The sequence below is a fragment of the Sprattus sprattus genome (assembly GCF_963457725.1).
Source record: "Sprattus sprattus genome assembly, chromosome: 10".
Classification (NCBI taxonomy): Eukaryota; Metazoa; Chordata; class Actinopteri; order Clupeiformes; family Clupeidae; genus Sprattus; species Sprattus sprattus.
In genome coordinates this window covers 23838816-23851632 of record NC_137908.1, presented here as the reverse complement: position 1 = coordinate 23851632, position 12817 = coordinate 23838816, and positions in this window count along the sequence as shown.

The window sequence follows — 12817 nt, the reverse complement described above, 5'->3', positions numbered from 1 at the left end:
CTACAAGAACCTGTATCTGTACAGATCATTGAGACAGAGTTCCCCTTGCTCTGGCATTAGCATAGATCAATTTAGATCAAGGGGTGGCGTAGAGATGCAATATAAAAAGGAGAGCAAATATAATGCAATATAAAAAGGCACAGCAAATGATCCCATATAAGTCTCATATAATGGCTTTCATGTTCTGTACTGCCACACCGCTGAAGGGCTTCATGACTCAGGATTATGGTCTAAACTGATGAACAATCTTTTTGTCATCATCATTCAGACTCTTTTTTTTTAATTTATGAATTTTATATCGTCTAGAAACTGTAATCTTGTCTTCTACCTGCCTCCTTCCAGTGAACCTTTGGAGCGACGCATTCAACCTACTGTAAAGTTCGGGGAGAGAAATCATTTTTCTCACTAAGTAAAGAGGACTGCAGAGCCGGGAGAAGCATAGAAAATGGGGGCTCGATGAAGGCTTGTCAAAGCAGAGAAATATATTATCCAAGGCAAAGGAATGTATACAGTGAAGAGGAGGGTTTTGGTATCTTTTCCATGTGTCAACATGGAGGCCAGGTTATTGGCAATTTACATTTTCAAAGTTTATGATAAATTGATTAAATTTGTTAAGCTGTACTTTCACAAAGCAACTGATAAGCACATATTCCGGTTAATATCACCCTTGAGTTATTTTGAATTTATTTTTGCTACATTAGACGCTGAAAAAACTTTTAAGAAACAAAAAAAAAAAACCTTGCAGTTCACAGCACAATGTGATGGGAACATCAACTTCACTAGCAACAACGAGGCAAGTGGTAAAAAAAGACGTCAGCCAAACACGTTTGATGTCTGGAAGCGTCTGAGCTCCTCTTAGCTTACTGCAGGTCCAGTGCACCAGCAGAATGTTTCAGGTAGGATGGACAACGTTTGGGCCCGGTGGGCCTTCTGATGTCCAGCTCAGTGTAAACTCCCAGCAGCTTCTCAGGTCACCTCCTACTGTGGACCACCAAGCCTGTCCACGTACTGCACACACCTCCACACCTTTTGCATTCGGTAGAGATTTTTATTGGGATCTTGACATCAATCAAGCAATCATACACTAATGTTCAAATTTGATCAAATTTCATCATCAAAAATGTCTGAGCTACGTTTTGTAACAGCAGATTACTTTATCTTTGGTTATCCTTTATAGAAATCCAAGGATCTTGCAGTTATACAAGTTGTTTTTCTACTATCAAGCTATTAAGTGTAGACTTATATAGGCATGTCCTCTGAAAGCCCCACTCACCCTCACCCTGGCGCTGGGGTAAGTCTTATGATTGGAGGTCGTGTGTGGTTGAGTTGGCGTGATGTGAGAGCTTATGCGGCCCGGCTCCCCACACACAGTTTTCTTGTGCATTGAGGCAGCAGTTGCAGGCCAAGAGGCAAAAACCCCTTCAGGTCGTCAGGTCACTGCCAATGTTTTCACAAGGAACTGACTCCTGGTTTCTGAGCCGCCACCGCCCAACCTCACCCCCAGTCCACCGACGCAAAGCCTTCTCCCCCACCAATTTACAAATCTGGGGAGAAAGAGCCCTTCTGCCTCGGGTCTCAAACTTGCATGAAATATCAAACACTTTTTTTAATCTCTTTTTCTTTCGCATGATAACATTTAAGCATTGGTGCGTCTTTCTTTCTGCTCAGCATCTCTTCTGATGGGCTAGAGCTCCTTCAAAGGCTCCGACAGTGCTGGTATTCATTTGTTAATGCACCAGCATCATGTCAGCTCTACTGACGGAGGTCCTATTTCATTACAGGATGGCGTGAGGGCACTTGAGACTCAATCAGCGCCCTTTTCGCGCAAAAGGGTGACGGCCCTCTCCGTGGAAGCGTTCCACTGAGACATGAGTATCTTATCCTGAGCGTGCGACTGGCGCTCGTTTGCAAACTACACCCTCCGCGGCCGTTTGAGCGCAGACACTTTCCACTACGCCCTGTGCATGTGAATGGTGCGGGGAAGGCTGTCTCGGAGTGCTGAGGGCTCCAGAGTGTCATAAGCACGCTTGAAGCAGCCTCTGAGCTCCGGTGGCGTCAGCTTACCTGCAGTCTCGGGCCCAGTTAAGCCAACCCACCCAGGGTGAGGCAGTAAATCCATTCTCACCTCTGGAGCCCCCGCCAACCCAACCCCACCCCACCCCCCCCACGCTCCGTCCTCTCGCAATCACATTGACCCATCTTCCTCACCACATGACCTGAAAGCAGTGGCCCTCTTCCTGTTCTACTGGAACTGTCAGAGTCATGTGAATTCACATCAGTCACAGACAGCACAATCTTCTTCAAAAACTAAGTGTGGGCCAGGGGAGGTATTGAACCTTACTGAACATAGCAGGTTCAATTGAACTCATGTATAGTGAGCCAGAATAGGCACAGAACTCCACGTGTCACTGAAAAGTGTACTGAAAAGTTGCACATGGCAAAGTCTACTTAAGTAGTACGAAACTAGAGAAGAACTGGACTCAGATCAGTTACCCTAACTTCCAACAGCTAAAGTCTGTAAAAGAGTAGGCATTGAACTAATTTACTCAGGGCAGGGTCTACTTCACTAACGTACTGTGAGCCAGGTGCTCATGCTCATTTAATGTGAACCTTAGGAGATACTGAACTGAGAGCAGTTGCAAAGGCTTTGTGTGAGGCAAAGGAGCTATGCTGTGGGTGAATATGAGGCCTCTGTGAAACACTCACCTTTGGGCAAATTCCTCTGCCTTCTGCAGACACACCCCAATCCAACCGCAGAGAGGGAACAGTCTACCGTCCTCGATACAAACTGTCATTTAAAGTCCTTTCTCGCAGAGTGTAATGAATGAGTCACATGACGTGGGGAGTGAAGGGTGATATATGCTCCGTTTTAGACGCAACGCGTAAGCACGTAAGATACACAAGAGCCCCTTGCGCAGTAAAATACCCCCCCTTACGTGCTTAAGTGCGTCACCCAAAATGTCTGACTACCCGACAAAGACACTCCGGCCTCACACAGCTCGCAAAGACGGTGATTGGCTGGCTAACCACAGCCTTTCACAGAGTCTCACGTTTCCGGTTTCATAGCATACTACAGTCTTTTTAAGACCCAGATTTTTTTTTTATCATGAAAACCCTGCAGACCGTCTCACAAGCCTTTTCTTGTGGATTATGAACAAACATAACAGAAGAGGTCCGAAGACATGAACTCCTTTACAAACACGGACACTCAAATGACTGCGAATTTATGGAGAGAATATCCCTTTCTCACCCGCGATTGTTTGGAGAGAATGTGCTAATTCACCGAACAAATACTTTCATATTCATTTTCCACCACTTGTGAGTCATGGTGATATCATTCATTGAGTTCATATTGACGTGAATCAATCAATTGCACCTGCGAGTTTGATAGAATAAGCCCGGTCTGCTCATATACAAAAGCTAACATTTATGTGGAGTTGCGGCCAACACCATTGTATTTACAAGCACTGACAACATACACTCATGAGAAGGTACACCTGACGATTCTCTCGCTGTTAACCTCTCATCTTTGAATAATGTAACTCATAAACACATCGTTTTAAAGTGCTGCGGCCGTCATTAAAGATGTGTCAATAAAGAAACTTTTGCATCATGTGATCTGTCTTTTTCGCCACTGGTACTGAATTGCCAACCTTTGTATTTTGTGTAACACATGTATTCATAACATCAAGCCTTTCGCCCACTACACTTTCATGCTCCGGTAAGTTTTTTTCCTTTGTCCTGCTGCAATAAATACGCTTACTTCACTCAAAATAAAAGCTACAGTTCTGGCGTTGATTTGCTTTGCAACAAGCACAATCCGTATGGAACCTAATGGAACCTTAAGGAACCGTAAATCAAAACTTGTCTAAAACAAGTTCCTTGGGTATATTACGTGCTTACGCGTTGCGTCTAAAACGACCCTAAATCAGCCTTAAGCCCTCTCAGGATGATATACTAGCGTCCCAATTATGGCTCTTGTTTTGTTTACCACAGTATCATATTAATGCTTTTCAATAAATTGTTTTATTTCGTGACTTCGTATGACAGCAGTTGTGCAGTGACATGTATTTCACAACTAGTGCGCCAATCACCTCTTTGAACAACATGTACATTTCAAATGATTCATAAGTATTGCTCACATCCCATCCCAAAAACATTTGCGATGAGGAAATCAATGCACCTATAATGTTAATTAAAGTTAATTAATTTGTCAGATATGAGATATTACCTCTCTGTTGTGTAAACACTACATAGTTTAATGGTAGCGTTCACAGTCACGCGTCACACGTACACTTTGAGTAACACCACTTCCACATAATTAAGAAGAGGATAGGCACTGCTATTTAACCGGACTGTATGTGGTATTCCAGGACTAAAGATATTAAATCATTGACATTAAATCATTGTTTGCATCTAAAACAAAGGTAAACATAGATGCCTAATGACCAGGTGTGAAGAGTTTTTTAAAACTTGAGTCCACAAATTGTTACTGTACACAACATCTGACTCTGGACCACGCCAGACTTGATTCTGGACTTACACCGGATCTACACCAGATCATCAAACATAGATGCCAAATGACCAGGTGTGAAGACTTATTTAGAACTTGAGTCCAAAACTTAAGTCTGGACTCACACCGGATCTCACTGCAGAGCACTATTCCCTTCGGCATGCCCCCGACTCTGAATGTGTGCTGGCTCCACACTCTGAGGCGGGCTACTCTCTGGGATTCCCCAGCGGTTATCTCTGTGTTCAGAGGCGACATGCTCATAATGCCGCCATCCAGTCGGATCCCTGTTGGCCACTTCCTGAGTACTTCCTAAAGCCATTTGTCCACTCCAAATCTGACTTCATGGAGCCCAACCTGTTGATGCAAAATAGGAGATAAAATAATTCAACTATTTCCACCCTGCCCTTTAAACAAGCACCACATCACACCACAAACAACCCAACATTTTGCCAGGCTTGGCAATAAAAGTCAAACTTTTGAGGAAATCAAATAAATGTCAGTATTGTCAATGAGTCAATGATATCATACTATCTTTAATCAAAGGCAACATGAGTCTAATTTGGACCCAGCATGGCCTTAGGTGAGAGTCTGTCACTCAAGGTCTGGGAGGTTATCTTCTGGAGTGGGTTGGGGGAGGGGGGGTGGGGGGGAGTGGTGTTTTCGAACCCAGCTCACCACGTGTTGCAGTGGAAAATATGAGTATACATTTGACGAGGTGACGCGCAGACAGGTTACGCAAGTGTGTGTTGTGCAAGTGAACATTCTTTCCCCCAAACGAGCCTATCTGCCCATGAAAGGTTTGCATCGCCGCCTACAGTTAATACCTCCTCATCAAAGCCAATCACATGGCAATGAAACATTGTGTCAAGATATTTTATCAGTGTAGTCTGGAGTTTAATGTATTTAATTACTATCTGAATATATAAGTGGCACATAATGTGATCAGTGGTATTTCTTTTAAAATAAAATCATAATTGGCATTCTAACATTTCTTTAGTGAAAAGTGTTTCATGGCTAATGCTGTCTTTCATTGCTTTTCCATTTGGCACAGAGTCATTCGTGCTGCGGTGTGTAAGTGTTAGCCAGTAGCAACAGTGGAACATGGAACATGGAACACTCCATGCCATAACACATGGTCCACATAACTCAGAAGAAGATGCTCTGGAAACTACTGACAATATTGGGACCTTTACAACCAACGACAGAATAACTGCTATACAGAAGAGTCCAACAACTAACACTTTATTGTACTGGTCTGCTTTGTATGAGTGAACAAATCAGCACAATCACTAGACATCTTATGCTGTAGTCATCCAAGCCTCACTCTGAAACACCATTGAACTAAGTATGACTATAATCCTACCCTGACACTGTACCAACCCCTAGACCAAAACGGTGTCAGTAGATGCCATTTTTATTTGCTTATGATGAACAAAAAAGACGGACTACAAATCAGTAATCCTAATGTGCAGACAAAAAAAGAGACACAGAGACCTGCCAAATGAATAATCTGTCAGTCAGCGATTGGATTCTGCTCAAAACATTAGGCTGTAAATACACACAACCACACAAGCTCTCTCTCTCTCTCTCTCTCTCTCTCTCTCTCTCTCTCTCTCTCTCTCTAACACACACACACACACACACACACACACACACACACACACACACACACACACACACACACACACAAACATAAAGTCCTGTCTGAACCTGCCTTTGGCCATGTGGCCCTACCACTCATGCAAACACACACACAGTTGAAAATGCACTGTGTGCTCTATACTCCCCTCAGGTGGTGATCACCAAAGTTGTCAGACAGAGCTAGCACATGTTAGAGGTCTGAGCTGACTACATTACTTAATCTTGTTAGCCATCTTTTCCTATTTTACCAGCTTTTAGTCCAATATCATTTACCTTATGTGAAATGGATGCTCATGCCATTCTTCTTGGACCCTTAAAAGGAGTAAAAAAGACCAGTAGTTAGCAGAGGTAAACATTCTAATGACATCTGCATTGTAGTTTTCTTTTCCTCTGGAGTTAAACTAAAAAATAGGTCGCAGAGTAGAGCTTCTGTAATATAAAAGTGAATAGTCACCCGTTGGATCATTTTATGCTAAAGTGACAAACAGACCTTTTATATCGACTACTTGTACTTGGCTGAATGTTTTAGGCAATTTCGGGACAACTACAGTGTGTTCTCCATCATAATGACATCGATGTACTCATTAAAAGATGACGCGTCAGCTTTTGAAGTGACCCAGCGTACCGTGGAGGGTTAAGTTGGCTAAAGTGCCAGCCGGCTGCCAAGTGTTTGAAGTGAAACACGCTCGCGATCAATCTATAACAGAGAGCGGGAGCGCTTGGCACTTGTTCGATGATGAAAGACTCCCCGGTCTGACCCAGGTTGCCATCCTCAGGTAATAACTCCGCTTTTATCTTCAAATTCCCCCTTAGGATCAAAGCCGGGCGGGGCACGCGGCGGCAAGGTGAGCTTCGTTTGAGTGGCAGCTCCATGTGCGCACATGCAGTGAAGCGATGCCACCCCAGACCTCAGAGGAAGTGGGCTTTAATTACGACCCCTCCTTTTAATCTCCACTGGATCTTGGGGTAACCAGAGATGCAGAGGCAATTTTTGGACCCGACGGATGCAACCTGAGTGACAAGAACATGGCAGCACTGAAGATAAATAATAACGAAGCTCTAAATTACATCCATGAGTCCTCAGTTCCATCCATGTCATAATCTTAGAATTATAGGAGTATGATACATCATGGTCTCACAAAGAGGAATGCCACTCAAATACATGTCAATTGTCCACTGGAAAAATGGACCCCTTAAAGAATGAAAAAGCAGGTATTCTAAGGCAAATAGCCTGTAATCATATTCAGACTGCCTTGTGAGACAGACTCTTAGAGCTTTTTTGTATGTGTTTCATTGTGAAGCAGCCATCAAGATTACAGAATGGATGGATTCTCTAGCAGAAAACACATTGTCAGGTGGTTTATTTATTTGAAAACACAGAAGTGCAGAAGGAATGATTGGCAGGTGGATAAACTATTGTTTATTTGTGTCCCTACTACAGCATGCGGGCGTTTCAGCTCATGACCTACCTCAGCAGTCACGCTGAAGAAAGCTGTGGGCTGAAACATATCTGTTGTTGTGAGGGTAGTAAAGCAGTAAAGCACATGCAAGCTCCCTCTAGTTCCCTCTCGACTTTACCCAAAAGCAAACCTACGACTAGCGACTAGCAAGAGCTCCTCAGCTTTCTACCGGCGCATTATCACAGGTTTCATGACTTTACTCACACATGAAAGGCCCATCTGTCTCTCCTAGAGTTTCCTCTGTGGGCTGACAGCCGATAGAACACCACCAAGTTTATATTTAGTTGCACTGATAAAGGAGGAACTGTTGTACTCCTACACAAGTGTGTGTGTGTATGTGTGTGTGTGGCTCTCTATGTGTGTGTGTGTCTCTCTATGAGTGAGTTTGTTGTGTGAGAGATGCCACCTGAATGGCAGGAAGGGGATGTAGTGTTGATCAGTGTGCAAACAGAAGGGAAAGAGGGGCACACCTCCCTAGTTACAATCTCCAGGGCAGGGAGACTGAAGGATCTAGTGGTGACAGGCTGCTTGTTACAATTTGTCATCTGGGAGGGGTGTTTTAAAAGAGCCCAATGTTTGTGTGTGTGTGTATGTGTTTGTGTGTGTGTGTGTGTGTGTATGTGTGTGTGTGTGTGTGTGTGTGTGTGTGTGTGTGTGTGTGTGCGCATGCGCGCAAGTGTGTGTGTGTGTGTGTGTGTGCAAGGCCGTCGTAAAGGGGTGAAAGGTAGCCTATAATGTAAGCTTCCCTTTCTATGACTAAATTGTTATGTATAGGCATATCTTATGTTCATAGTAATGCATCAGAGTTAAAACAAAGTGAAAAAATCAAGCAAAATTTTAAAAAATATATAATTTTTTTCCGAGCAATAACCCCCTTTTTTAAATATGGCTTGGTCCATACGCACATTAGCACTCGCGCAAGTTAAAGAGAAACTGTCATCTGGAGAGTTTAAATGATACTAAACAAAGGGAAATCTACTGTATAGAGATATTTCTGCTTAATAGACGATGCAGATTCTAATTAGGCTGTTGGATATGTCCAATGTAAGAAGTGTGAAGTTTTAATGAAATGTGATTGATGCAACTCCCGATGTTTGGATGTAGATAGTTTCATAACGAACGTCGGCGTGCAAAAAGATCTTCAATGGTAAGACTTGTCTGTTGTGCCTCTGTTGGTGTTTCATAAAACGTGAGTTTTATCAAAGCATAGCGTGTGTAATGTGTACCTATTTCATTCCGTTTGTTAACCTTTCCTGCTGTCTGTCTGACCGTAGTTGGGGATTGCAGGGGAGTAAAATGCTCCACGGCCGAAGTAGATTACATGTTTTTAACTTCGGGGTTAATTCCCTTTCCTTTACCTCCCTTCCCTTTACAGACAGCAGGAACATTTACAAAACGGAATGAAATAGCTACTCATTACACACGCTATGCTTTAATAAAACTCACGTTACTCACATACTGGTTAACACTGTTACAGCACATAAATGTTTGTCGCTGCATCCAAACTGTGCGTCACCGTTCTCCCTCCCTGTACGTGCTCCTCTTAAAGGAGCCGCACCACTTTACTAAACGTTCTTGCAATGTGAGTCATTTAATTTGAATATGCTTATTGGCCTTATTGTGCACCATTGTGCGTTTAACAGAGCTTTTTTGTGTGAGAGAGCATTTAACTGTTGATGCCCCAGCTTAATAAAGCCAGGCTATTCATAAACAACGTACGTAAATCTGGCATTAGTAGGCTACTATTAACAGTTGAGAAATTGATTCCGTCGGGCTTGGTTCGGATTCGTAAAAAACATATTTAATGGCTGTCGGACTCGGTCCGGGCTCGGTTACTATTCTGCCGGACCGGGCCGGGCTCGGACAGAAAAATTCGGTCCAATCCATGCTCTAATCTGCATCCTCAACGGGCATTAGTTGTCCGTACTCCGATTTTATTACCTGCCATTCATTGTCGGATAAGGACGAGGGGCGTAAGATACTGAAGCAAACCCTGAATATCAGTGATGCTGATCACAAGGTCAAAACATAAAATCAGTACAAAATGAAACCACTAAATATCATCCACAGAAAAGATCAGTAAGGTCATAATTCGCCAAACGTTATAATACACTGTCAATAAAATCCCAGTAGCAGTAGGACACAGTTTTCCATTCTTACATGAGTGTTTACTAAAACTAAACTGCTATGGTAGCCTATTGACATGGGTGTTAAGCAGGGACATAATAATACCCAGTGACTCTTTGTTGAGTGGTTAATTGAAAGAAAAAACGAATTAATTGGGTGCATTGCGTCAGGCACTGCCAAGAACATAGAGGAACAGAAAAATTAAGAAAAAATTATAATACATATACAGTAGTCTAAGAAAAAAAAAGTTGTGTAAAATTGATCTTTGGCGATGACAAGTTGGGGGGGGGGGGCACAACAATATTCTTTCAGGGGGCCCAGAATTCCTAGCAACGGCGGTGTGTGTGTGTGTGTGTGTGTGTGTGTGTGTGTGTGTCTCTCTCTCCCTATGAGTGCGTTTGTCATCTGGGAAGGGTGTTTTAAAAGAGACAAATGTTTGTGCTGATTATTGTTCAGTCTTTGAAGTCTCTATTGTCAGTGGATTTTCATTGTATATGGGTGTCCTTAGAGATGGCCATTGTAGGCTACATGGATATCTCAAAGTCCTAAGATGAAATGGTACAATGACAGGAAGAAATCAAATGATTGCTGAGGCCATATTGGTTTTGTATTTGTATTTGTAAATGTTAAGTAAAAGTTACAATTCACAGCATTCACAGCATTTACTATATTAATGTGATGTGTGCGACTGTGATTAATGTTGAGATGACTTACAGTGACACTGTATCACTTGTTTCTGCAAGCAGATAGCTAGTGAGGGTTATCAGCAATGGTGTCCAACACACACTACACACACTGTTGTCTTTGAACATTGCGCACACCCTGTACCGATAGCCCAAACAATGGGGCTGTGTGGAGGCTGGGTCCTCTCCCGGGTCCCACCCACGCCACACTTAAGGCGGCTGCATGCTACAGCGTTGGGGGTTAACGGTTGCGCAAAATTTACTCGGTGCAGTTCATGCTCCCAAAGGTTGCGCGTGTTGTCATGAGCCTGCCATTTGCCTGGCAGATACAAAGCTGTTTCCCTAACAGAAAGTCTGAAGCTTGAAGTTCTTTTCAAACCTTTGCTTGGGTAGCACTGTTAAACTGAGCAGACATGCATACTACATTTGAGTAATCTCATCACGTAACATTCGTTTTCTAAAAACAATCACATAGTATTGCATGTTTAACTGTGGTAGAAAATACGTTAGCTTAATGCTAACGTATATGGAAAATCCTATAGACACCGCGCTAGGTATTAGCATCAAGTAATTCACGTTAATGTTTTTGTATGAGCCTGACATTTGCTCTGCAGATAGATAACAGGTTCCCTAACAGAAAGTCTGAAGCTTGAAGTTCTTTTCAAACCTTTACTTGGGAAGCACTGTAAAACTGAGTAGACATGCAGAATATTTTAGTAACCTCATCTCGTATCATTCGTTGATAGAATGCAGGCTGCGAGGCTCGCGTAAGGGCTTACGTAAAAAATGACGCAAGTCTAGAAAAAGGGGCCGACGCACGCAAGACGTAAGAAGTCGCGCAAGGGTCGCGCAAGGGGCTTGCGCGGCCTCTTGCGCTTGCGCTTACGCTTACGTAAGGAAGCATAAATCAGCCTTTACGGGATGAGATCTAAACGAGATCAAAGAGAGGTGCTGAAGTGCAAAGACACATCGGTTTTGATTTTTTTTAACAGAGGCTGTTCACAAGAGTTACGTAAAACCGCTCGCATAGGTCTACGATGTATGTGACTAACAAAAAAAACTTACGTTGTTAACAACCATTTGCTTTTTTGAGTAGGCTACATGTGAAAGTAGGTTTGCGCTGTGTAAGAATTGGAGAATGTTAAAGGCAAGTACAACCAACAGCATAAGGCGTTTGAATTCCTTGGGGAAGCTGTCTTGAAAGGGACAACAATTTGACACTTTTTGAGGTATGATTTTATAGGCAACTAGTTTTGGTACCATCGTCGTGTTAAGGACAGATAAACCTGTGTCTTTCCCACTAGCCATCCAGGATATGCCCTGTGTAGTTCTGTGTACTGGGCCTGAATGCCCTGCAAAAATGGAAGAAAAGCTTGCACAGAATGATATTGCCAGCTATAGGGGAGTGTTGTGCCAGTTTTTTCTTAAAGTGACGAGGCCATGACAGTAATGCTTCCAACTAAAATATATTTCAGGATGTGGTGCATCCTTGGGAACAATCACTTTGGATCTGAAATATAGTATTTGAGAAATATAGCTTTCTGAAGTGGTCTCGTGGCACAACTTTCCCCCGGTGCTATATAAAGCTAGACAAAATCAATACAAAATTACTCATTTAAGGTTTATTTAAAGCTATTTTACAACATCAAAGGCCGATTTTCTACAAGCCTATTGCGCCACATGAGCACATCAAAGGTCAATTTTCTTAAACAAGGCATAGGGCTTCCTGAACACATCAGAACAAAGTTGAGTTGAGTCAATTCTATTTAAAGGTAATTTACATGAACACGTGTTCAGAAAAAAATGAAATTTAAAAGAAGACCAAATTGAATGCAATTCTCTATAGATCACTGGCACAATATAACCCAGGCCCTTTGGAACAAATCACCCCAATCCCACCTTTTTGGAAAAAATGCATCATCCAGCTGTTTTGAGCTTAAATCATGCTAGCTATATAGACTCATAGTGTAGCGTACCAAAGCACTACAACATGTGTGAAATGTTTTCAAACTTGTCTATAACTGTTTAGACACAACAATCAAAAAAACGTGATCATAGAAATTTTTCTTTGGAAGAAAAAAAAAAACAGTTTTTTTTAACTTAAATGTGCTTATCTCTCATGCAAAGAGGCTCTCTTCTTTGCAGGATGAGTTAAATGGCTGACTCTTCACAAATGTGTGGTCACTTGACCAATTTTTTCTCTGGTTCCCTAGAAATAAGGGGTGGCACAACTTCCCCGCTGGCACAAATCACCCCACTTTCCCCTACTGCCAACAAAACACCATTTAGTGTGACGGCAAGCTTCTATCAGTGTCAACTGGGCTGTTAGTGGTTTTGCAAGTTTTTTGCATACCTTTTAGGTAGTTAGCTTGCTAGGTTTGGAACAAAACTCC